We start from the raw sequence: 26068 nt of genomic DNA on the forward strand, positions 1-26068 counted from the left end.
AACCTACGGGAAAAGTAAGCACATGGGTGCAATCTACCCTGCAGGCCAGATCGCTGGGACAGCACAGCCCCCACCCCGACCTCCGAGGCATCCACCTCCACAATAAATGGAAAAGACGTATCCACATGTCTGAGGACGGGTGCGGAACAAAATAGACCCTTCAGGGTGGCGAAAGCCTGTAACGCCTCAGGAGACCAGTGAGTGGTATCTGCACCCTTTTTGGTGAGACTGGTAAGTGGGGAAATCACCGTAGAGTACCCCTTTATGAACCTCCTGTAATAGTTGGCGAAGCCAAGAAACCGCTGAAGTGATTTCAAGCCTACCGGCTGAGGCCATTCTAACACAGCGGAGACCTTGGCTGGATCCATGGACAGGCCTGTAGTAGAAATTATGTACCCCAGAAAAGCGACAGATGTTACCTCGAAGATACACTTTTCTAATTTTGCGTACAATAGATTCTGCCTTAGCCTGTTCAACACGAACCTCACATGAGTTCTATGTTCAGAGAGATTGTTGGAGAAGATGAGGATATCGTCTAAATAAACAAGAACAAATTTCCCCAACACCTCTCTGAAAACCTCGTTGATGAGCTCCTGAAAAACGGCCGGGGCATTACATAACCCGAAGGGCATCACCAGGTACTCATAATGCCCGTCAGGTGTATTAAAGGCCGTTTTCCATTCATCGCCCTGTCTTATGCGTACCAGGTTGTACGCACCCCGCAAATCCAGTTTAGAAAAGATCTGGGCGCCAGTGATCTGTGTGAACAAATCGTCTATGAGGGGTAACGGATAGCGATTCTTTATCGTAATTTTATTAAGACCGCGGTAGTCGATGCAAGGCCGCAGGCCTCCGTCTTTCTTTTTTACGAAGAAGAAACCTGCCCCAGCAGGCGACCGGGACGGGCGGATAAAGCCTTTGGCCAGATTCTCCTTGATGTACTCCTGCATAGCTAATTTTTCGGGCCCCGACAAATTGTACAAATGACCCCGGGGGGGTACACAACCAGAACGGAGATCAATGGGACAGTCAAAAGGGCGATGTGGAGGCAATTTATCGGCTGCTCTAGGGCAGAAAACATCAGAATATTCAGTATACTGATCTGGTACACCTTCCACCTGAACTCTGGTCTGTCCCAATGTTAATCTCCCCAAACACTGTTGAAAACAATGGGGAGACCAGGAGGTTAACTGGCCTGTGGCCCAGTCTATGTGCGGTGAATGGACTTGCAACCACGGCATACCTAAGATAATAGTGGAGGTTGACATGTGTAAAACGAAAAATTGTAACTCCTCCCCATGCAATACCCCTATGGTGAGTCCCACCATCGGAGTCTGTGACAGGGCATGATTCCGTTGCAAAGGGGAATCGTCCACTGCCGTAACCTGAACGGGGGGTCTCACAGGAGTGAGTGGAAGGCCCAACTCCTGAGCAAAATCAAAATTCATAAAATTAGCCGCTGAGCCTGAGTCAATAAAGGCTTCAGTGGATACAGATTTATCCTCCCATGTAACAGTACAAGGGAGCAGTAATTTCTTTTCTTTAAGGGGTGGAATTTGTGCGCCCAGGGTGTCACCCCCCACTACTCCTAGGCAAACTCGTTTCCCGACCTGTTAGGGCAGTTTCGAACTCTATGCCCTGCTGCTGCACAATACAGGCACAGCTGCTCTGTCATTCTCCGCCTTCGCTCCACCTGGGTCAGTCTCGACCGACCAATCTGCATAGGTTCGGGCGGCGGCAAGGCCGGGGAGGGTGAGACAGGCGGAGAAGGTGTTACTAGGGGTGTAGCGGATGGTGCTGCATACGATGTCACCCTGACACGGTGACTGCCCCTAGCCTGCCTCTGATGGCGCAACCTGCGATCAACTCGGATGGCCGATGTTATGGCCTCATCAATCGTCTTGGGCTCGGGTACGGTTAACATAAGATCAGAGACCTCCTCCGACAACCCAGACAAAAAGTAGTCCATTAGTGCAAAGTTGCCAAATCTAGCTGTGACTGACCACCTGCGGAATTCCGCCGCATAGTCCTCGACCGATCCTCTGCCTTGCCGCAAAAGTTTGAGCTTCCGCTCCGAAGACGCAGCAAGGTCAGGGTCGTCATAAATCACAGCCATAGCCTTAAAGAATTCCTCCACTGAGGTCAAAGCAGTATCAGTAGGAGGTACGTTATATGCCCAGGACTGGGAGTCACCAGTCAACAGGGTCTTAATGAAGATGACCCGTTGGGTCTCAGTCCCCGAGGATCGGGGTCTCAATTCAAAATATGATAGCACTCTACTCCTGAAATTCCGGAAGTCAGACTTGTGGCCGGAAAATTTCTCGGGTACAGGCATACGTATATCATCACTAGGAGAGGATCGCACTGAATCAACTGACGTCTGGAGGGTTTTCACAGAGCCTGAAAGGGCATCAATTAAGGCTTTGTGCTGGCCCAAAGCTTGATGGATGTTATCCACCGAAGTGGCAAGCACAGTCAGAGGATCAGTGCGTGATTCCATAGTTTTGTGGTCTGGCGTTCTGTAACGCTCGGTGAAGCACAGAGAGGTCTGATTACCGGTGAACTGCAGTATCACAGGGAATACAGACGTATATCAGATTATATGTGATCTGCAGTATCACCGATAATCCAATATACTAGCTAACCTCTGGTCACCTGAGTAGAGTGTAGTGATTAGTGCAACAGTAATACAGAGGACTAGCCTCAGTGCAGCAAGGAGAACTGCACAGATTCCTTCCACAGGTCTGAGCTCTCCAAGACGGGAGGAGTCAGACTAACAGTGGGGAGGAAAGTCCGAAAGTGACACTCAGGCGTAAGTGTCACTGACGAGACAGGGAACCGCCTCTAATCGTGAGGTCGGTTCTCGGGGTCGGGCAAGCCGAGTCGTAACCACACAGACAGATAAGGTACAAGATCAGCAGACAAAAGGCGGAGTCAGAGTACAGGCAGGGTTCGGCAACGGGGTATCAGATATATCGGGGTACAAAATCAGGAGGCAGAAACAGAGTCTAGGAGCGAGCTGGGGTTCGGTAACGGAGAATCAGAAATAACGAGGTACAAGATCAGAGTACAGAAGAGTAGTCAAGGCAGGCAAGAAGTCATAACAAATATCACAATCAAACTAGTACTTTAAGCTATCAACGGAATCTAGCTTAGTGTAGGATTACAGCTCCAGCTGGTCCCGGCACACTAACGGATCTGACTAACGGATCTGGGTGCTCCCACGTATGTGAACGCAACGCCAGACAAGGAACAAATGAACAGCTGGCCATATATATACATGGAGGCCTCTTCAGCCCCTCCCTAAGTGCTGGACCAATCAGGAGGGAAGCCAGGGTCAGCTGACCAACCTGGTCAGCTGACTATCTCTGGCTGGCATTTATGTTCTGCCTGAGTGCGCGCGCGCGCGTCACTCTAACTCCAGAGGGACTACATGTCCCAGCCACAGCCGCCCTGCTCTGTGCCTCCACAGCGGAGGTTTCTCCGCGCTCCGCATGCCTCTGCACGGGAACAGCCGCCCCATGCCGGGAGGAGGCGGCTGCCTCCCCGTGTGTGAGGCTGCTGTATGCGGGAGGAGCCGCCCGCCGCTGGCTCATGGCGGCGGCTCCTCCGTGCTTTCTCACATTAGTCAACTAAGTCCTCAAAATTTTTGGGGTTGAGGGTATGTGTCCTATGAACACTGTGCATTGGTGGAGGGCCTCACGAATCACACCAGCACGCCCTCAAAAAGACCTGCGGAGTGGCCTGCCTCTGCCTCTGCTTGTCATTTTTTCCATATTGGGGTATGCAGTAGTACTAACAATATTCAATAGTAGTAGACAGTGTGTGTAATCACAAAGAGGCACACAATCAGTGTCAAATGCACAGCAGCTGTGTGTGTGTATCACTGGGCTGTGTACTTAAACACACACAGAGATATATGCAGTTGTGATATTACAATGTTTGTAAAAAGGCGGAAGTGCTGTAAAAGCAGTGTGCGCAATCAAATGTATGCGTGGACTGTGGGCTGCATGCAGTGTGTCACCCACACAGAGAGCTATGCTATAGTAAGTTCAATCACAAATACTGTTGAAAGATATGCACTGGTAATAGATTGTGCTGGCGGACTACAAGGGCCAGCTGCGACTGTGGGCTGTATGCAGTATGTCACCCACACGGAGAGCTATGCTATAGTAAGTTCAATCACAAATACAGTTGAAAGATATGCACTGGTAGTAGAGTGTTCTGGTGGACTAAAAGGTCAAGTTGCGACTGTGGGCTGTATGCAGTATGCCACCCACACAGAGAGATACAAGGTAATGCTTAGTCAGTCACTGGATGGAGCATGGAAATTAGGCAAGTTAGGTTCACTCAGATGCCTAGCATGGGTTCACAGTGATGGAGGTGCATGATCAGGTTGGACACAAAAGGAGGAGGACCCTGCCCAAAGGCTTACAATCTAAAGGGAGAGGTAGGGACACGAGAGGTAGGAGACCAGAGTTCAGCTGTGGGTTTAGAGCACTTGTGAGGGGTAGTAGGCCAGAGTGAAAAGGTGAGTTTTGAGGGCTTTCTTGAAGATGTTGAAGGAGGGGGCTGCCCTAATGGGTGGAGGTAGGGAGTTCCATAGTGTTGGAGCAGCTCTTGAGAAGTCCTGGAGGCGTGCATGGGACTGGGTGATGCGGGGGGCGGTTAGGCGAAGTTCATTGGAAGAGCGGAGTGAGCGGCTAGGTGTGTACCTCTGAGTAAGATCGGAAATGTAGGTTGGACAGGTTTTGTGGACAGATTTGTAGGTCAGACACAGTATCTTGAATCTGATTCTGGACTGGATAGGAAGCCAGTGGAGGGATTCAAGGAGGGGATCCGCCATGGTGGAGCGATGGGAGCAGTGGATAATTCTGGCTGCTGCGTTCATGATGGACTGCAGTGGGGCTGTTGGGGTCATAGGGAAACCAGACAGCAGGGCATTGCAGTAGTCAAGGCGGGAAATTATGAGGGCATGGATGAGGAGTTTGGTGGTGGCAAAGGTCAGCAATAAATAATAGCGAGGAGCAAGCTAACAACAGCCTAACTAACGCTTTCTCTATCTCCAGCAATGTCTCTCCCTTCCTCTCACTAAAGCAGCAGCCGAAGACTGAAAACATGGCCGGCGCTGCTGTGTTTTTATAGGGGGGTGGGGGGACCATGGGGGACTGCAGTCCAACTTCATGGGCATGGAGGGCCATTTTTTTTTTCAGACCCCATGGTGGAGGGCCGGAGGTTCTTGCTAGAGCAGCAGACCCCCCCCCCCCCCCCCCCCCCCCCTGGAAAAAAATGCAATTAAAGGACAATTAGATTGGCAGCACTTTTCACAAAATGCAATTTAAAATAATGGTGAAGTTACGCGCGCCAGAAAACACGAGGGTTCCGTTGTGCGGCGCGCTACGCGTGCCTGAAAAATGGGTGTGGCCATGGACCAGAATGCGGGTGTGGCCACGGGTGGAGACAAATTTACATGAACTTAGCAATGTGGGACATTAGATTAGGACAGTGGTGGTGAACCTTTTGAAGGCCGAGTGTCCAAACTGCAACCCAAAAGTCACTTATCTATCGCAAAGTGGCAACAGCAATTTAAACTAAATACAAACGTTTTAGCTCATACATGAACATTATGGAAAATCCAAGTTGAAAATAAACTCTGAAGATAAACAATTTCATCCATCCTACTCCTGAAAAATGTATTTTTTTTTTAGAACCTCCCAGTTTTATTTTCCGTTTTAAAAAGCTAAAAAAGGTTTAATGCTATTGTCTCATGATGATGATTCAGCTTTTCCATAGTCTCGCAGTTCGCAATCATGTGACCCCCAACAAGACAAATTCAGCAATCATGAGGCCCCCAACAAGACAAATTCAGCAATCATGAGGCCCCCAACAAGGCACATTCAGCAATCATGAGGCCCCCAACAAGACAAATTCAGCAATCATGAGGCCCCCAACAAATCATGAGGCTCCCAACAAGACAAAATCAGCAATCTTGAGCCCCCCAACAAGGCAAATTCAGCAATCGTGATGCCCCCAACAAATGAGGCCCCCAACAAGACAAATTCAGCAATCATGAGGCCCCCAACACAACAAATTCAGCAGTCATGAGGCACATAAATAGAGAGCATTTTACATAAATAGGCAGAATGCCCCTTTAATATGGTAGACACCTCTTACCTGGCTTCTGTATTCTCCTCTACTGGCTGCTGTGCCTGGCTGGCCTGGCAATAGTGTTTTCGGCCAGATTGGCATAGTCCCCAACAGTCCCGATTTGATCGGGACTGTACCGATTTGGGGGGCCCCTCCCGCCATCCCGCGCTGCCCCCCTTCTGTCCCGGCCGCTGGGCAGAGAGAAGGAAAAAAATTGATCGAGGCACCAGCCCCGGGGATCTGCATGCGGGATGGATTGCCGCCGCTATTTATTTCTCCCTCCCTCCTTCCTAATGTGTCCCCCAGTGTCCCCCGCTGCGTACCGGGATCTCCTCTGATCTTCTCGCTTCCTGTGACGTCACAGGAAGCGAGAAGATCAGAGGAGATCCCGGTACGCAGCGAAGAGGCAGTGGTAAGACTCACTGCCCGCTCTGCTGCCCATATTACTGTGCGGGGGGAAGCCGGGGACACTGGGGGACATATTAGGAGGGAGGGAGAAGGATAATGATGGCGGCGGCGGCCATACATGCCGCATACCGGGCGGGCTGGTGCCTCGATCGGCTTTTTTTTCCCCCCTCTCTCTGCCTGGCCACCCCCCTCCTCCTCCTCACCACCACCCACCCCGGCACCCTCCCATTTGGGAGTAATTTAATAACAAAATTATTTAAAAAAAAACAAACTTTTTTTCCCCCTGGGGTGGGCGTGACTAGGGGGTTGGGGGCGTGGCCAGGGGTGTGGCCTAATTGTCCCGTTTTGGGACATTGAAATGTTGGGAGGTATGGATTGGTGATGATGTGTGGGCTGAAAGGTCTTGCGGTGCTGCTGTGGCCGGGCTGGCGGTGATGCTGAGGTGTGGCCGGATGAGGTAGTAACAGGTGTCCCCCCAGTTAGATAGTGACAGGTGTCCCCCCAGTTAGATAGTCACAGGTGTCCCCTCAGTAAGTGACAGGTGCCCCCCCAGTTAGATAGTGACAGGTGTCCCCCCAGTTAGTGACAGGTGTCCCCCCAGTTAGATAGTGACAGGTGCCCCCCCCCCAGTTAGATAGTGACAGGTTCCCCCCCAGTTAGATAGTGACAGGTGCCCCCCCCAGTCACATAGTGACAGGTGTCCCCCCCACCAGTCACATAGTGACAGGTGTCCCCTCCAGTTAGTGACAGGTGTCCCCCCCCCCCTAGTTAGTGACAGGTTCCCCCCCTCCCCAGTTAGATAGTGACAGGTGCCCCCCCAGTTAGATAGTGACAGGTGCCCTCTGAGTTAGATAGTGACAGGTGCCCCCCCAGTTAGAGTGACAGGTGCCCCCCCCCCCCAGTTAGAGTGACAGGTGCCCCCCCAGTTAGATAGTGACAGGTGCCCCCCCCCCCAGTTAGAGTGACAGGTGCCCCCTCCAGTTAGAGTGACAGGTGCCCCCCCAGTTAGAGTGACAGGTGCCCCCCAGTTAGAGTGACAGGTGCCCCCCCAGTTAGAGTGACAGGTGCCCCCCAGTTAGAGTGACAGGTTCCCCACCAGTTAGAGTGAAAGGTGCCCCCCCAGTTATAGTGACAGGTTCCCCCCAGTTAGAGTGACAGGTGCCCTCCCAGTTAGAGTGACAGGTGCCCCCCCCAGTTAGATAGTGACAGGTGCCCCCCCGTGACAGGTTTTCCCCCAGTCAGCGTCCATTGCCTCGCTCCTGTGCTCCGCTGCCTCACAGCTCAGACCTCACAGATCGCGGCGACTGAAACAAGCAGAGCGCGCGCATGACACCCGCGCGGCAGAACGTCACATGCAGAAGTGATTGATTTCACTTCCGCATGTGACGTACTCCGTGCGGGTGTTATGCGCGCGCTCTGTCTGCCTCCTGTCGCCGCGATCTGTGAGGTCTGAGCTGAGCTGTGAGGCAGCGGGAAAACAGGAGAGGCCACACAAGAGGGAGCAGGCATGGCGCCCATAGCGCGGGCTGCCAGTTGGACAGGGCTGATGTAGAGGGTCAAAATTTAGCCCAATGACAAGGTATAGGGGGCGGGTCGAACACGCTATGTGTTCACATCCCACCGTAGATGCGAACAGCTGAATTTTGCTGGTAACTGTCCGCCGGCGAACCGTTCTGTCCATCTCTATCTATGAAAAGATTAGTGATATAAGTGCAGCAAGCAGCAATGGAAAAGGGCCCTTACTGATAAAATAACTTTAAAGTAAAATAGAAATGCCCATTTACTTACCTGGGGCTTCTTCCAGCCCCCTGAAGTCTTTCAAGTGCCACGCCCTCATCCCGCACTCTGTCGGTCCTCCGATTGCCCCCCCCCCCCCTCCAACGGCGGATGCAAAAAAATTGCTACCCTGACAGGGGCGTAACAATAGACCCTGCAAGGGTTGCAGCCGCAGGGGGGCCCAGAAGCCACAGTGGCCCCCATCCTGAGAGACTGTCAAAAACTGAGAGAAAAAAACTTTCTGCTCTCTGCACAATTGTTCTAATGACTGCTTCTGCTCAGCCACTGATAATGAATCATACAAAGTTTTGCAGACAAAGATTTGTAGACAGTGCCTATTCAGTGTGCAGCAGGCTCTTCTGTACAACATCCAGCCCCCAACCTCTCTACCCCTCCCCAAGTGCTGTATCCTGGTGGAAGGGGGCCCCATCCAAAGTTTCGCAGGGGGGGCCCAGTGATTTCTAGTTACAACCCTGACCCTGCATGCACAGAATGCTCCTGACCTTGGGAGCGTGATAGAGGATGCGTGCGGTCATCACCCCGCATTGGCCAGGCAGCTCGTCAGTCAGCTGGATTACAGAGGCAGACAGCAGAGGAACAGCTGAGCACTGAATCACGGCGAAGGAGCAGGAGGACTTCATGAGCCTGGAAGAAGCCCCAGGTAAGTAAATGGGCACATTTTTAATTCACTTAAAATTAACTTTAAAGAGAGTCTGAAGCAAAAAAAAGTACCTGTTTTTAGGGCCGGTTCACACTTGTTTTAAAAACGTATCCTTGAATCTGTTTTAGGGCCCGGATCAAAACTGGAGCCACTGATAACTAGAGATGGTCCGAACCTCCGATTTTAGGTTCGTGAACCGGGTTCGCGTGAACTTTCACGAACCGCAATAGACTTCAATGGGGAGTGTGAACTTTGAAAACTAGAAACACTTATGCTGGCCACAAAAAAGATGGAAAAGATGTTTCAAGGGGTCTAACATCTGAGTTTTGGCATGGATGAGTGGGATATACGCCAAAAGTCTCGGGGAAAAATCTGGATTTAACGCAAAGCAGCGTTTTAAGGGCAGAAATCTCATTGTGATACTCAAGCCCTTTCACCGTGGCAAGGTAACGATCACGAAGGGGAATTGGCACATGTACCTGCCTTTTGTTTTGTTGTTGCAGCTGCAGTGCAGCCAGAAAAATTAGGCAGGCATGTACACGCACCAGAAAAATTATTAAAATTCAGGAATCCGACTGGAGTCCTGGACCCTGTTGGTGGTGGTGGAGAAGGCAGTCAAGCGGCCTGCAGACAGAGATGCTGTGTGGGGAACGACTTAGTCTGGGGGCAAGCAGTCACACGATGTGCAGGCAGAGATGCTGTGTGTGGGACTGACTTAGTCTTCGGGCGGGCAGTAGCCCCATGCCTCATTCATTTTGATAAAGGTGAGGTACTGAACACTTTTGTGACTCAGGCGACTTCTCTTCTCAGTGACAATGCCTCCAGCTACGCTGAAGGTCCTTTCTGACAGGACGCTTGAGGCAGGGCAAGACAGAAGTTGGATGGCCACAGCTCTGGCCACAGGTCAAGCTTGTGCACCCAGTAGTCCATCGCTGCTCATACTGTCGATCAGGGGCGCCTTAACCGACAGGCGGTACAGGCAGCGGCTTGCAGCGGCATCAAAGGGGGTAGGCGCTGCCGTGATGGGAGACTGCGGCTAACCACCGCTACTACTATCAGCTGCGCTGCCTTCTCCTGTCCTGTCTTATCCAGTATCGTGGTTTGTTTACACCACGTGCTGCCGCCTCTATGCCCGCCCCTCTCGCCCAGCCAATAGACATGGAAAGCAGTTTGCTTCACTGCATTTCCTGTCACTAGCTCCCACCCACTCCACCTCCTCCTCGACATTGACCACATCGCCTGGCCCGCCCCTCTCCACGGTTTGTTTTCTGCCTCACTGCCTGACTGTCTCACACCCGCTGACGCTGTGTAAACCTTGCACTGCAAGCCATGCACAACTCTGCACGCAATATGTCTGCAGCCGCACAGGGAATACGCGAGCGTGGAATCAGGAAGTGTTGTGCGGGGTGTATATGTGCAGCATTACCGGCGCCGCCTCTAACTCCGCCCCCCCGCCTGAAGGCAGCGTGACTAGCCGGCGCCGGATGCCTTTAGAGGAGACGACCGACCGAGGCACTGACTGTGCCCCCTCTTGGCCCTGCGGGTGTGTGCGTGCATTCCCCCCTTTCCCCCGGCCCCCCAAACAAGTGGCTGCAACTTGAGTGCAGGCAGCCTGAAGGTAAGCCCGCCGGCCTCTGCATCCTAGGCAAAAAATAAATGTATTCAAAAAAGTGGACCTGAACTCTTGCACAGGTCAGAAGGAAAAAACAGAGAAATGCATCCTGTATTATATATATATATATATATATATATATATATATATATATATAAAATTTATATATTATTATGATTTAGTATTCATATAGTGCAGACATCATCTTCCGCAGCTCTGTACAGAGTACATTGTCTTGTCTCTAACTATCCCTCAGGGGGGCTCACAATCTAGTCCCTACCATAGTATATATATATATATATATATATATATATATATATATATATATATATATATATATATATATATATATATATATATATATATATATATATATATCCTGTTTAATTCCCCCTCATTTGTTTCTAATTGCACCTGACTGCCATGGCGGTCGCAGATAAGCTCTTTTGAAAGCACAGGATGTCAACAATTTGTTTCTGCTTCCATGACTCAGGAAGTAGAAACTGTGCAGATTTATTTTTACATTTGTATCACCTGTAATTGTTGTATAAAGTGTACGAGAGACGAGAAGCATTTTTGGTACAATACTTACCTGAGGCTTCCTTAAGCAGCATTAGGGCTGCTCATCCCTTGCCATCTCCCTGGGTGATTCCTGCCACCCACAATGTTCTGGCCGAGTCATACTCCGTTAGGTGAGCTATCTGCGTTTGCACAGTACAAGTACAGGAGCACGCCTGGTGGGGCTGCACATGTGCGATCGAGCGTGACTCGACCATGTTTTCTGGGACAACTGCAGGTGACAGGAGTCACCCAGGGAGACTGCGAGGGACGAGCAGCCCTAACGGGGTTTAAGAAAGCCCCAGGTAAGTATAGAACCTGAGACTCTTCTCATCTCAGGTTCAATATAAAGGTTCTTATGCTGTTGCTTGTCTTTCAGAGAGGACGTTCTGAGTTGAGGTCCGCTTTAATATGACCCAGAGATCACAAATTACAACTTTGTTTTACTTACCCGGGGCTTCCTCCAGCCGCATAAGCATGGATGCCTCCCTCGCTGTCCTCCATTTAGCGGTAATCAGCTCCGGTATTCGGCTCAGTGACGTCAGATGGGGTCTTCTGCGCAGGCGCAGAAGGTCCGTGCATGTGCAGAAGACCCCGGCTGACTCAGACTGGAGCCGACTGAGCCAGTTACCGGGGCTGATTACTGCTGAACGGAGGGCAACGGGAGGATGGCGAGGGACGCATCCATTCTTAAGAGGCTGGGGGAATCCCCGGGTAAGTTAAAAAAAAAGTTGAAATTCGTGATCTCTGGGTCATTTTAATGCTGTTGTAAACAAACAGCCCCACAATGTCTTCTGGTTAGCCTTCATAGTGCAGGGGGTCAGTAAACTGTGGGTAGGGGTAAGCTGTGTCTGGGGGCTATGAACTGTCACTGGGGGTGTAATGAGCTGTCACTAGAGGTGGTCTAATGTCCCCCGTCGCTGAGCGGGGCCCCCTGCAGATCAGTGTCGCACTCATCCTCTGTTATGAGCGTGGCCATGCAGTAGCCAAGCAAGCACGGCCACAATGTCTTGTCAGGAGACATCAGGCTACAAGGGGATCCTAAGGCTTCCCTTCACTCTATGTATTTATTTACGGGGCAGCGCAGGGGTGTAGTGGTTAGCTCTCTCGCCTTGCAGCACTAGGTTCCTGGTTCGATCCTAGCAAGGGCACTATCTACGCAGAGTTTGTACGTTCTGCCTTTGCATGGCTTTCCTCTGGGCAGTCTGGTTTTCTCCCACATCCCAAAAACATACAGATAAGTTAATTGACTTTCCCCTAAATTGGCCATAGGCTATGATACATACACTATACTGTACATAGACATATGACTATAGTAGGGATTAGATTGGGCGTCCCTCTAAGGGACAGTTAAGTGACAAGACAATATACTCAGTACAGCACTGCAGAAGATGTCTGCACTATGTAAATACTAAGTTATAATAATAATAATAATAATAATAATAATATATAGCAGTGACATCGACTGTAGCACTTTACAGAGTACATGGTCACATAACTGACTGTCCTCAGAGGAGCTCACTATCTAATTTTACCATAATCCTAGTCCATTGTCTTACCATATTACTATTATTATATAGCACTGACATCTTCTGCAGCACTTTACAGAGTACATAGTCCTGTCACTGACTGTCCTCAGAGGAGCTCACACTCTAATCCTACCATAGTCATAGTCTAATGTCCTACCATATTATTATTATTTATTTTTATAGCACTGACATCTTCTGCAGCACATTACAGAGTACATGGTCACATAACTGACTGTCCTCAGAGGAGCTCACTATCTAATTTTACCATAATCCTAGTCCATTGTCTTACCATATTACTATTATTATATAGCACTGACATCTTCTGCAGCACTTTACAGAGTACATAGTCCTGTCACTGACTGTCCTCAGAGGAGCTCACACTCTAATCCTACCATAGTCATAGTCTAATGTCCTACCATATTATTATTATTTATTTTTATAGCACTGACATCTTCTGCAGCACATTACAGAGTACATAGTCATGTCATGGACTATCCTCAGAGAAGCTGACAATCGAATCCTACCATAGTCATAGTCTAATGTCCCACCGTATTATTATTATGCACTTATATAGCACCGACATCTTCTGCAGCACTATACAGAGTACATAATCATGTCTCTGACTGTCCTCAGAGGAGCTCACAATCTAATTCCTACCATGGTCATAGTGGAATCTCCTACCATATCCTACCAAATTATTTTAGCTGCACTGTACAGTGTGAATAGAGATGTCATTGACTGTCCTTCCTCAGAGAAGCTTAGAGTCCAATGACGATCATCGTCACAGTGTGATGTTTTCACTCTAGGCTTGTTATGCGAAAAAGCATACGTGTGTCATCTGCATTTGATCTTTGGTGGACATGAAATAGTTTTATGTGGGGGAAATTATGTCTTGTCTTGTTCTGTGGGGGATGTGTTATGTGCATTTGATGTACGGGGACATATCTGCATTTGATCTGGGGGAACATGTTATATGCATTTGATCTATGGGGACATATCTGCATTTGATCTATGGGGACATATCTGCATTTGATCTATGGGGACAAGTTATATGCATTTGATCTTTGCGGACATATCTGCATTTGATCTTTGCGGACATATCTGCATTTGATCTATGGGGACATGTTATGTGCATTTGATTTGTGGGGCATGTGTTATGTGCATTTGATCTGTTAGGGATGTGTTATGTGCATTTGATCTGTTAGGGATGTGTTATGTGCATTTGATCTGTTAGGGATGTGTTATGTGCATTTGATCTGTTAGGGATGTGTTATGTGCATTTGATCTGTTAGGGATGTGTTATGTGCATTTGATCTGTTAGGGATGTGTTATGTGCATTTGATCTGTGGGGGATGTGTTATGTGCATTTGATCTGTGGGGGATGTGTTATGTGCATTTGATCTGTGGGGGATGTGTTATGTGCATTTGATCTATGCTGACATATCTGCATTTGATCCGTGGGGAACATGTTATCTGCATTTAATTTATAGGGGACATATGCTATTATTATATATCTGAACATGTTCAGAATTGCCCATGTTATCTGCTGTTGTGTGACGTTAGTGCTGCACCATAGGGGGGTTGCCACGACGGTGGGGGGGGGGGGGGGGGGGGGCGACACAGGTTTTCTCGCCTGGAGTGACAAAATGGCTAGAGGCACCCCTGCTGTCGATGATTCTTTCTCTACCAATGTTAAAGGAAGCGTACGGCCGGGGAGTCAGGGTTCGATTCCGGTCCGGAGTTGGAGCCTGAGAAACGGCTACCAGCACACATCCAAGGAAGGCAGCAGGCATGGCATGCAAGTCCCAAGTTAGTGACAAAAAATAACAATACAGGAGGACTTTCAAGTCCCTGCTGTATATGACACTAATCGACTTTACTACCTTTAACGAGAATCTTTTATGGAGGGCAAGTCTGCCATCCATTCAAGTGAAAGATATGCACTGACTGCCAGGTATAATACAATGTGCAGTCACAGATGCAGTGAAAGGTATGCAGTGACTGGTATTACAATACAATTTGCAGCTGTCACACAGGTGCAGTTAACAGGTATGCTCGGAGTGGTATATTACACAGCGTGCGGTCACACAGGTACTGTGAACGATTATGCAATGACTGGTATTACAAATGTGCACCTGTCACACACACACAGGTACCGGACAGGCACAGTGACACTGCGTGCGCTCACGTAGGTAGGTGGGTGCACTGAAGGTAACAACAGGTAGGTATATGCAGTGATGGGTATTACAATATGCACCTGTCACACACAGACAGGTACCGGACAGGCACAGTGACACTGCGTGCACTCACGTAGGTAGGTGGGTGCACTGTGAACAACAGGTAGGTATATGCAGTGATGGGTATTACAAATGTGCACCTGTCACACACACACACACAGGTACCGCCGTGAACAGGTGCAATGGCTGGTGGTATTAACAATGCGTGCGCTCACGTAGGTAGGTAGGTGAACAGGTGCAGTGATTGGGATGGGATTACAAATCTGCAGCTGCCTGTCACACACACAGGTAGTCACTGAATGTGCTGGGCCTAGCAGTGGCACAGTAGCAAAAAAAAAATTGCGTCTGTCTTGCACCTGTTCAAAAATGGATCCGCGGGCAATCCGGGGGATCCTTGCTGAAAAACTGAATGCAGGGTCCAGATTTGCAGGATTTTCATAGACTCTGATCGCTCCCCGATACACAGAGGGGTAGTGAAGGGCAGTGTAAAAACGGGTCTCCCTCTACACTGGCTATTTTTTCACACAGAAATGGAGGGAGATCCGCATTGCCCTCTTCCTGCGCCTCCCCTTTACGTCACCCCAAAAGGTGTCCCCCAGGTAGCCTGAGGGGCTGAAAATTGGATTAGAAAAGGTTAACCATGACATCAGATTGTGGGGATCTTTATGGACTCCACGATTCCTAGAATTCAACTTTAACCATTTCCTGCCCTACACTGTAAAAACATCCATTTTGCAGGAAGGGGTTCAGGGAAGGTGACTAGGCAACCTCGTTGGACGTGTCTAACACCGCGGCTTAACCAATATAAACATCCTTATTTATTTTATTTTTAAAACAATAAAACATTTAAAACAAATCTATGCCCAAAGGATTACATTAAGCATACCCTAATTTCTGGATTCAGTCTCTCGTTATATTGCATGTACGCATAGATTATTGTTTACTTGGCTCCCACTACTCAAAATGTACTAACCTATGGCTTGATTACTCATACCATATACTACCTGGACTATGTATCCAACCCAATTTTCACCATGTACATAATGCTTAATCCTATGAATTTTTATAGATCAACCATCACATTACATGGGAGCAAGTGACTGATGCCTATACTATATTACACACCCATACTGGTGATACCATTATATCCCAAACATTAATATGTGAGTGTAAACCCTATTACCCTCATGTAAAACACTTTACAGTGTGACAGTGTTAACACCATGTATCTAACACAAGCCTTATTATCTATACAATAAGAGTCCCCTACATCACCTTAGGGTGACCCTATCCACCATGCATACAAATTAACCCCTTAACAAATCCACCAATATTACCCCTACAAGCCCAATTACATATAACGGACTCTGCCAATTGTTATCATTAATTCCCCCCTGCATAACAATATAAGTGCCCTATATCACCTTGAATTCACATATTCACCATACATTATAGTGACACTTTATATTTAATCCACCAATGACCCCCTACAAGCCCAACTATAACAAACTCTATGTGCCAATATGCTTAATTAGTAGTGCATACTAAATAATCCATAACTACAATAAACAGAGAAACCATAGTATCAATAACTATAAAGTTTAAAGTGTTGCCAATACATGCACCACTACATCTTGTGTAACAACCCTGCCCCCAATTTAAACCACTCTATCCATACCAATATATGGCAAGTCCCAACTTATCCATAACAAACTACAACCACCACTAACTCATACACACCTCACTTTATCACTATAACTATATGTAACACCACTGTTCCGAATAGTGAACCACTATAGCCTTGCCATTACCTGACACACTAGCCTCCTATCACTCACTTGGTCTAGATAGTCCTAATCATTGACTATGAAGAAATTAATATCTAACTCAATATTGAGTCCCTTGGGCTTCATAGGGCCCAATCGGTGTATCCATTCAGTCTCTTTTCTGCACAACTGCTGTAGCCTATTAGACCCCCGCCAGTGTGTATGAATTTGTTCAACCGCCATAACCCTCAAGCTACTTGGATCTTTACCATTCACCTCGGCAAAATGTGCCGATACACTATGCCAGCTGAATCCCTTTTTTATATTATAAATATGTTGGTATATGCGCTTTTTTAATGGTCTAATCACGTACAGGCTGGGGAGTTACTTGGATAGCTTCCTGCAGCCAGTGGTTGGGACACTCCCGAGAGTACTGAAAGATACTTCCCATGTACTGCAAGTGTTAGATGGGATGGTAGTAGAGGATGCCACGCTGCTGGTGACAGCAGACGTGGCGTCCCTATATACTAATATCACACATCAAGGGGGGTTGAGAGCAGTAGAGGGGGCCCTTATAAAGGATGGTAAAATACACCCTAAACAAAGGGAATTCCTAATTGAGCTGCTGGACTTCGCTTTGTCCAGGAATTACTTCTGGTATGGAGGCGACTTCTATGTGCAGACAAAGGGATATGCCATGGGGACCCCGTTTGTACCATCCCTGGCAAATATATACCTGTCAGAATGGGAAGAAAGGGCGATTAGTTTTAAGGTAAAGCAATGGCATAGTGTAACGATCGTTGTCAGCACACAGAGAGAATCTGATTATCGGTGATCTGCAGTATCACCAAGAATACAGATATATACCTGATTATTGATGATCTGCATAACCACCGATAATACAGATATATTGCTAACCTCTGGACACCTATATAGTGTGAGTGTTTGGTGCAACAGTAATAACTTTGAGTGAGGACCACCCGAGGAGCAGGTGGTCCTTGGCAGTATAAGAAATACCTCCCTTTGGAAGTGCAGAGATCTTGCAGCAGCCTGAGACATCCAAGGGGGCGGAGTCCCAGGCTGAGTAGCAAGAAGACCCGGTGGCTAGTGACCCCTGGAAGATGGGCGTCACAAGCAGGTCTAGAGAATAACACAAATGATAATACAGTTCCCTAGTCTTGGGTGCGAGGTCCGTGGTCTCAGCACCCTGGAACTAGTCTGGAGAATAACACAAATGATAATACAGTTCCCTAGTCTTGGGTGCGAGGTCCGTGGTCTCAGCACCCTGGAACTAGTCTGGAGAATAACACAAATGATAATACAGTTCCCTAGTCTTGGGTGTGAGGTCCGTGGTCTCAGCACCCTGGAACTAGTCTGGAGTATAACACAAATGATAATACAGTTCCCTAGTCTTGGATGCGAGGTCCGTGGTCTCAGCACCCTGGAACTAGTCTGGAGTATAACACAAATGATAATACAGTTCCCTAGTCTTGGATGCGAGGTCCGTGGTCTCAGCACCCTGGAACTAGTCTGGAGTATAACACAAATGATAATACAGTTCTCTAGTCTTGGATGCGAGGCCCGTGGTCTCAGCACCCTGGAACTAGTCTGGAGTATAACACAAATGATAATACAGTTCCCTAGTCTTGGATGCGAGGTCCGTGGTCTCAGCACCCTGGAACTAGTCTGGAGTGTAACACAAATGATAATTAAAAGTAATCTGGCTCAGTGTGAATTCCCAGGTACTCCTGGTTCAAGCACACTGTAGGATCTGACTATGGTCTGAATGCTTCCACATAAGTGTTCGCAATGGCAGACAACCAGCAACTGGCAAGCAAGCTGTATACATAGTTGCAGGACTCTGTCGCCCCGCCCAAGCCACTCAGCCAATCAGGAGTCCAGCAGGAATCAGCTGATCATCCTGATCAGCTGATCCATCTCCAGCTGGTATAAAGGTCCTGACTTCTGGCGGCCGCGTGCGTAGCTCTCCATCCAGGTGCACTAACAGAACCAGCTACACACTGCTGCGTGCAAACCGCCGCGTTGGATGCGGAAACAGCCGCCTTGCTGGCAGTACATGCGGCGGCTTTTCCGCGATCTATCATAGTGTCAGACACATGCTGCTGCATACAAACCGCCGTGCTGGACGTGGAGCCAGCCGCCTTGCTGTCAGTACACGCGGCGGCTTTTCCACGTTTTCTCACAGTACCCCCCCCCCCTGTCCCTTACTAGTCTGATCTTTCAGAGTCCGGGGTTTCCTTGACACTGGTAAATCTTGTAATGTACCCGGTGAAGTCTGACGAGATGTTTTACCCCCTAGAATGTCTCGCTGGCAAGGGCCCAGACTAGGCATCCAGTCCTCCACCGTCTCCGCAGGTGCCCTGACCACCCTTCGAGGTAGGCTGGTCTCAGGCTTGGCACCTTTAACTACAGCTTCTGCTTTAACCTGCACTGCCACTCCTCCAACCTGTATCTTGGTAGCAGGAACTGCCACTCTGCCCAAGCAATGCTGATGGCAATAGGCTGACCATTCCAGCAGCTGACCTGAAGCCCAGTCAATCTGTGGGGAGTGGAGTTGCAACCAGGGCATACCAAGAACAATGGTGGAGGTTGCCATGGGCATAACCAGGAACTGTAATCTCTCTTCATGTGACGCCCCTAAACAACATGACAACAAAGGGGTTTGAAGAAGAGATTGACTACTCTGCAACGGAGAGTCATCCACTGCAGTCACCAAAATCTGTCGGTCAAGTGGGGACAAAGGTATCCCCAATTTTTTAACAAAATCGTAATCAATGAGGTTTGCCGCAGAACCGGAGTCTACCAAGGCTTCTGCGGAACTAGTCCGACCTTCCCATATAATCGAGCAGGGAAGGAGCAGACGATCTTTGTTTAGAGATGAGGATCGCGCACCTCTGATATTGACTAAACCCAGGCGACAGCATTCTTCTGGGCCTTTAGCACCACTATTTATTGGCTTTCTGCCACTCTTTTTCACTTGACTCAGCCCTGTATACCCGATTTGCATCGGCTCGTCTGAGGGTGATGGAGAACAAGCAGAGTCGTCTAAGACAGACCTTCTAGCATTTCTACCACGAACCTGTTTCTGGTAGCGCAAACGGCGATCTATCTGCACGGCTAAAGAAATTGCCTCATCTACAGATTTGGGTTCAGGATGTCCAATCATCACATCATAAATTGCATCCGACAAACCTGCCAAAAAACAATCCAAGAGTGCAACTGGCCCCCATCTCGCAGATACTGCCCATTTCCTGAACTCAGCTGCGTAATTTTCAACCGAATCCTTGCCCTGCTGCAACGTCTTGAGCTTCTGCTCAGCGGTCGAGGCAATGTCCGGATCATCATAAATTATAGCCATAGCTTTAAAAAATTCCTCAACTGATGCTCGGGCCTCATTCCCTGCCTGAAGACCATATGCCCAGGTCCGGGAATCCTCTGACAACAGAGTCTTAATAAACGAAATTCTCTGTGTCTCGGTTCCCGAAGAATTAGGTCTCAACTCAAAGTATGATAACACTGTATTTGTAAAGTTCTGGAAGTCAGATCTGTGACCAGAAAACCTTTCGGGTACAGGCATACGTATGTCTGTGCTAGGAGGAGATCGCACTGAGTTTATAGCTGATTGAAGTTCCTGAATAGCCCCATATAACTGGCTGATCTGGGTCTGTTGGTTCAAAACTGTCCTGGAAAGATTGTTTACCGCGGCGGTCAGGACTTCAACATGTCTATACAGTGCGTCCATTTGGGTTGGGTCTGCCATTCTGTAACGATCGGTGTCAGCACGCAGAGAGAATCTGATTATCGTGATCTGCAGTATCACCAAGAATACAGATATATACCTGATTATTGATGATCTGCAGAACCACCGATAATACAGATATATTGCTAACCTCTGGACACCTATATAGTGTGAGTGTTTGGTGCAACAGTAATAACTGAGTGAGGACCACCCGAGGAGCAGGTGGTCCTTGGCAGTATAAGAAATACCTCCCTTTGGAAGTGCAGAGATCTTGCAGCAGCCTGAGACATCCAAGGGGGTGGAGTCCCAGGCTGAGTAGCAAGAAGACCCGGTGGCTAGTGACCCCTAAAAGATGGGCGTCACAAGCAGGTCTGGAGAATAACACAAATGATAATACAGTTCCCTAGTCTTGGGTGCGAGGTCCGTGGTCTCAGCACCCTGGAACTAGTCTGGAGAATAACACAAATGATAATACAGTTCCCTAGTCTTGGATGCGAGGTCCGTGGTCTCAGCACCCTGGAACTAGTCTGGAGTATAACACAAATGATAATACAGTTCCCTAGTCTTGGATGCGAGGTCCGTGGTCTCAGCACCCTGGAACTAGTCTGGAGTATAACACAAATGATAATACAGTTCCCTAGTCTTGGATGCGAGGTCCGTGGTCTCAGCACCCTGGAACTAGTCTGGAGTATAACACAAATGATAATACAGTTCCCTAGTCTTGGATGTGAGGCCCGTGGTCTCAGCACCCTGGAACTAGTCTGGAGTATAACACAAATGATAATACAGTTCCCTAGTCTTGGATGCGAGGTCCGTGGTCTCAGCACCCTGGAACTAGTCTGGAGTATAACACAAATGATAATCAAAAGTAATCTGGCTCAGTGTGAATTTCCAGGTTCTCCTGGTTCAAGCACACTGTAGGATCTGACTATGGTCTGAATGCTTCCACGTAAGTGTTCGCAATGGCAGACAACCAGCAACTGGCAAGCAAGCTGTATATATAGTTGCAGGACTCTGCCGCCCCACCCGAGCCACTCAGCCAATCAGGAGTCCAGCAGGAATCAGCTGATCATCCTGATCAGCTGATCCATCTCCAGCTGGTATAAAGGTCCTGACTTCTGGCGGCCGCACGCGTAGCTCTCCATCCAGGTGCACTAACAGAACCAGCTACACACCGCTCCATGCAAACCGCCGCGTTGAACGCGTAAACAGCCGCCTTGCTGGCAGTACATGTGGCGGCTTTTCCGCGATCTATCATAGTGTCAGACGCATGCTGCTGCATACAAACCGCCGTGCTGGACGCGGAGCCAGCCGCCTTGCTGTCAGTACACGTGGCGGCTTTTCTGCGTTTTCTCACACATAGATATATTGATGACCTGTTGATTTTGTGGTCTGGGACTGGAGAAGAATGGGGGGGGGGGGGGTTCTTAGAGGAGGCCAATTCTTTATGTCCGAATATTATATTGGAAGCAGTAGCCAGTTATGTGTCCATCGACTTTTTAGATCTCAATATTTTTAAGATGGGAAATGGAGTGGCAACTAAATGCTACTTCAAAAAAACAGATAGTAATGGGTTTATACCCACTTCCAGCTGCCACCACCCTTCTTGTATAAGGGCGGTACCTAAGGGGCAGTTCCAGAGGGTGAGGAGGAACTGCTCCAGAATTGAGGATTATGAGGAGCAGGCCCCTATACTCTCTGGTAGATTTGTGGAGAAGGGATATGGAGAGGATGCCATGGTGGGAATAATGAGAGAAGTGTCCAGGATGGATAGAGGGACACTAATAGCTGGTAATAAGAAACAAACTGCTAACCACATGGAGCTTCCCTTTGTCTGCACATTCAGCACACAATTCAAACAGATGGAGTATATAATTAAGAGGCATTGGAAGATTCTTAAAGAAAACCTGTACTGAAAATTAAAAGTCAAAATAAGCATACACAAGTCATACTTACCTTCCATGTAGTCTACTCCTCAGTGTCTTTCTCCTGTCCCGCGTCCTATTTGTTCACTGTGATCAAGGGAATTTTCCGTCCTCCATTTTGAAAATGGCCATTACCCATAACAGCTTTCTGGTCAGCACACAGTTAAACTGTAGCATCGCCCACTTGAGCCATAGGGAAACATGGACATTACCTGGTACATCCGTTTTCCTCTCAGCTATAACTGACAGCAACTGATATATTTCAGATCTGACAAAATATTGTCAGAACTGGAAGGGATTATTGTCAGAAGAAAATGCTGAGCTTCTGAGAGGAACTGATGGCAAGGTAACTATGTAATGTTCATTTGAAGTTACCTCATGTGTTTATTTTAAATATTTTTACTCAGTACAGGTTCTCTTTAAGCAAGATGAAGCATTATGTAAGGTAGTGCCGGATAGGCCAAAGTTTATCTACAGAAGGGCCAAAAACTTAAGGGATATTTTGGTCCCTAGTTGTATGGACCCTCCGGTGAAGGCGAAGGTGTTCTGGCAAAAACTAGGTTATCATGTGTGTAGGGATTGCTGTATATGTAAGGATACTGATAGTATATCCATGGACCATATTAGATCATATAATTATGGAAAGGATTACAAGATTAAACAGTGTATGTCATGTGCCTCGGCATATGTGGTATACGTGCTGAGCTGTGAGTGTAATTTACAGTACGTCGGGCCAACGACTAGACCATTAAAAAAGCGCATATACCAACATATTTATAATATAAAAAAGGGATTCAGCTGGCATACTGTATCGACACATTTTCCCGAGGTGAATGGTAAAGATCCAAGTAGTTATGGCGGTTGAACAAATTCATACACACTGGCGGGGGTCTAATAGGCTGCAGCAGTTGTGCAGAAAAGAGACTGAATGGATACACCGATTGGGCCCTATGAAGCCCAAGGGACTCAATACTGAGTTAGATATTAATTGCTTCATAGCCAATGATTAGGACTATCTAGACCAAGTGAGTGATAGGAGACTAGTGTGTCAGGTAATGGCAAGGCTATAGTGGTTCACTATTCGGAACAGTGGTGTTACATATAGTTATAGTGATAAAGTGAGGTGTGCACGAGTTAGTGGTGGTTGTAGTTTGTTATGGATAAGTTGAGACTTGCCATATATTGGTATGGGTAGAGTGGTTTAAATTGGGGGCAGGGTTGTTACACAAGATGTAGTGGTGCATGTATTGGCAACACTTTAAAGTTTATAGTTATTGATACTATGGTTTCTCTGTTTATTGTAGTTATGGATTATTTAGTATGCACTACTAATTAAGCATATTGGCACATAGAGTTTGTTATAGTTGGGCTTGTAGGGGGTCATTGGTGGATTAAATATAAAGTGTCACTATAATGTATGGTGAATATGTGAAATCAAGGTGATATAGGGCACTTATATTGCTATGCAGGGGGGAATTAATAAAAACAATTGGCAGAGTCCGTTATATGTAATTGGGCTCGTAGGGGTATATTGGTGGATTTATTAAGGGGTTAATTTTTATGCGCGTTGGATAGGGTCACCCTAAGGTGATGTAGGGGACCCTTATTGTATAGATAATAAGGCTTGTGTTAGATACATGGTGTTAACACTGTCACAGTGTAAAGTGTTTTACATGAGGGTAATAGGGTTTACACTCACATATTAATGTTTGGGACATAATGGTATCACCAGTATGGGTGTGTAATATAGTATAGGCATCAGTCACTTGCTCCCATGTGATGTGATGGTTGATCTATAAAAATTCATAGGATTAAGTGTTATGTACATGGTGAAAATTTGGTTGGATACATAGTCCAGGTAGTATATGGTATGAGTAATCAAGCCATAGGTTAGTAAATTTTGAGTAGTGGGAGCCAAGTAAACAATAATCTATGCGTACATGCAATATAACGAGAGACTGAATCCAGAAATTAGGGTATGCTTAATGTAATCCTTTGGACATAGATTTGTTTTAAATGTTTTATTGTTTTAAAAATATAAAATATAAGGATGTTTATATTGGTTAAGCTGCAGTGTTAGATACGTTCAACGAGGTTGCCTTGGAGCGGCGGCATAAGAATAGCGTCAGGTCAGTGTACTCCCAACCCCTGAATGAGACGCGTATGACGAAACGCGTTGGGCGGAGCCGGAGTCGCTGACGCTGCGGGAGAAGGCAAGCCGAGAGTGGACGTGTTCCCCTGTGTTCCGCGGCCAGGGAGGAAAACCCATGTCAAAGCTGCCGAATGTTGGTAATAAACAGATTCTTTTATCGGTCTTATGCTGGGAGTCCTGTGTTCGTTCTGCTGCAGCACTTGTGATATGCTTGATGACAAGTAGCGTTCCGGTGAGTGCATGCACAAGAGGGGGAAGAAATCCTGATCCCTATATAGTGGTGGCACGTCCCCCTGGACCGGACCACGGGGTGCTGATTGTGATTTTATCAAAACAATACTTTGCACCATGTGCGATTTTTATTTGCTTTTATAGGGTGGTACGTATCTTTTGGAAAAAAGGACTTTGAAGCGCAGCTTTATTGGTGTTTGTGTAATAGATAAAGAGTAAAAGGTGACTCTTATTATTGCTACGATCCCCTAACTAGGATCTACTATCTGTGGAGCGCAATTTTTCTGAATTTTTAGGGAAGGTGACTAGAGAACCATTTTGACAGAGCTAAGCATTCTGTGCACCAGCCAGTGGTGGCTCCAGCTTCAAACTTTTGGGAAGGGCATAAAGGGGGCACGATGGCTGGCTGGTGAGTGATCAAAATCGATGTTTGTATGGCGAGCTTTAGATTTTTTTTTTTGCCTGAAGGCGCATACACAGAAGGTGATCAGCGGATCAGTCTGCCGACAGCTTGTACTCACGTTGGCAGAACGACCGCCCCGCGGGAGGGTCTGACGGACCCGTAGTTTGAAAAAAAATGGCGTGTGTACGTGTCTTAAAGAGACTCTGTAACAAAATTTTCAGTCTTATTGTAGCGATTGTGGAATTCTCTCCGTGGCCAGCGCACAGGACGTGCGCTGACACTGCAGAAATCCTCCACAAGCGTATAATTTGAGGGAACCCAGCAAAAGGTGCAACGCACCTGTAGAGGGAAATTCCTGTCGGCAGATGGAGCTGTGGAGTGCAGAGGAACAGATCCTCTGCTCTGCCACAGACGCCAGACAGGAATTGTACGAAAGGAAGAAACGCAGGGCAAGATAGCCCTGAAAGAGAGAGATCAAAGCGACTGAGGGTATGTGTGTCCACCAATCTAGTCGCCACCCTGCGACGATGAACACACAACCATGAAGATCAGGTGAGAAGGCAATCGCCAGAGATGACGATTGCTAACAGCGACACAAGACCGAATAAGCACAGATGAGGAATGTATGTATGTCCACCAATCTAGCCGCCAACCTGTGACGGAGGACACACAACAGAGGAAACCAAGTGAGAACGCAATCGCAAGAGAAGCGATTGCGAAAGAGAATGAGCACAGGGACAGAATGTATGTATGTGCACCAATCTAGTCGCCAACCCGCGACGGTGCACACACAACAGCAGAAACGAAGTAGGAACGCAATCGCAAGAGAGGCGATTGCCCGAGGTGACACAAGGCTTAAGCAAGACAGGGCATGAGAGTAGCAAAGGCACAGCAATCATACAA

At 47.8% G+C, this 26068-nt stretch overlaps 1 protein-coding gene across 1 annotated transcript in view; it reads left to right on the forward strand.

Moving 5' to 3' along the window:
• Window positions 1–22656: 22656 nt before the first annotated feature.
• Window positions 22657–26068, forward strand: part of LOC137534517 (beta-microseminoprotein-like) — a 46216-nt gene continuing 42804 nt past the window's right edge. The window contains exon 1 of the mRNA XM_068256049.1: window positions 22657–22725. The gene's annotated coding sequence lies outside the window, so the exon portion shown is untranslated. The remainder of the gene's footprint in view (window positions 22726–26068) is intronic.

This window comes from Hyperolius riggenbachi, chromosome 10 (assembly GCF_040937935.1).
Source record: "Hyperolius riggenbachi isolate aHypRig1 chromosome 10, aHypRig1.pri, whole genome shotgun sequence".
Lineage (NCBI taxonomy): Eukaryota > Metazoa > Chordata > Amphibia > Anura > Hyperoliidae > Hyperolius > Hyperolius riggenbachi.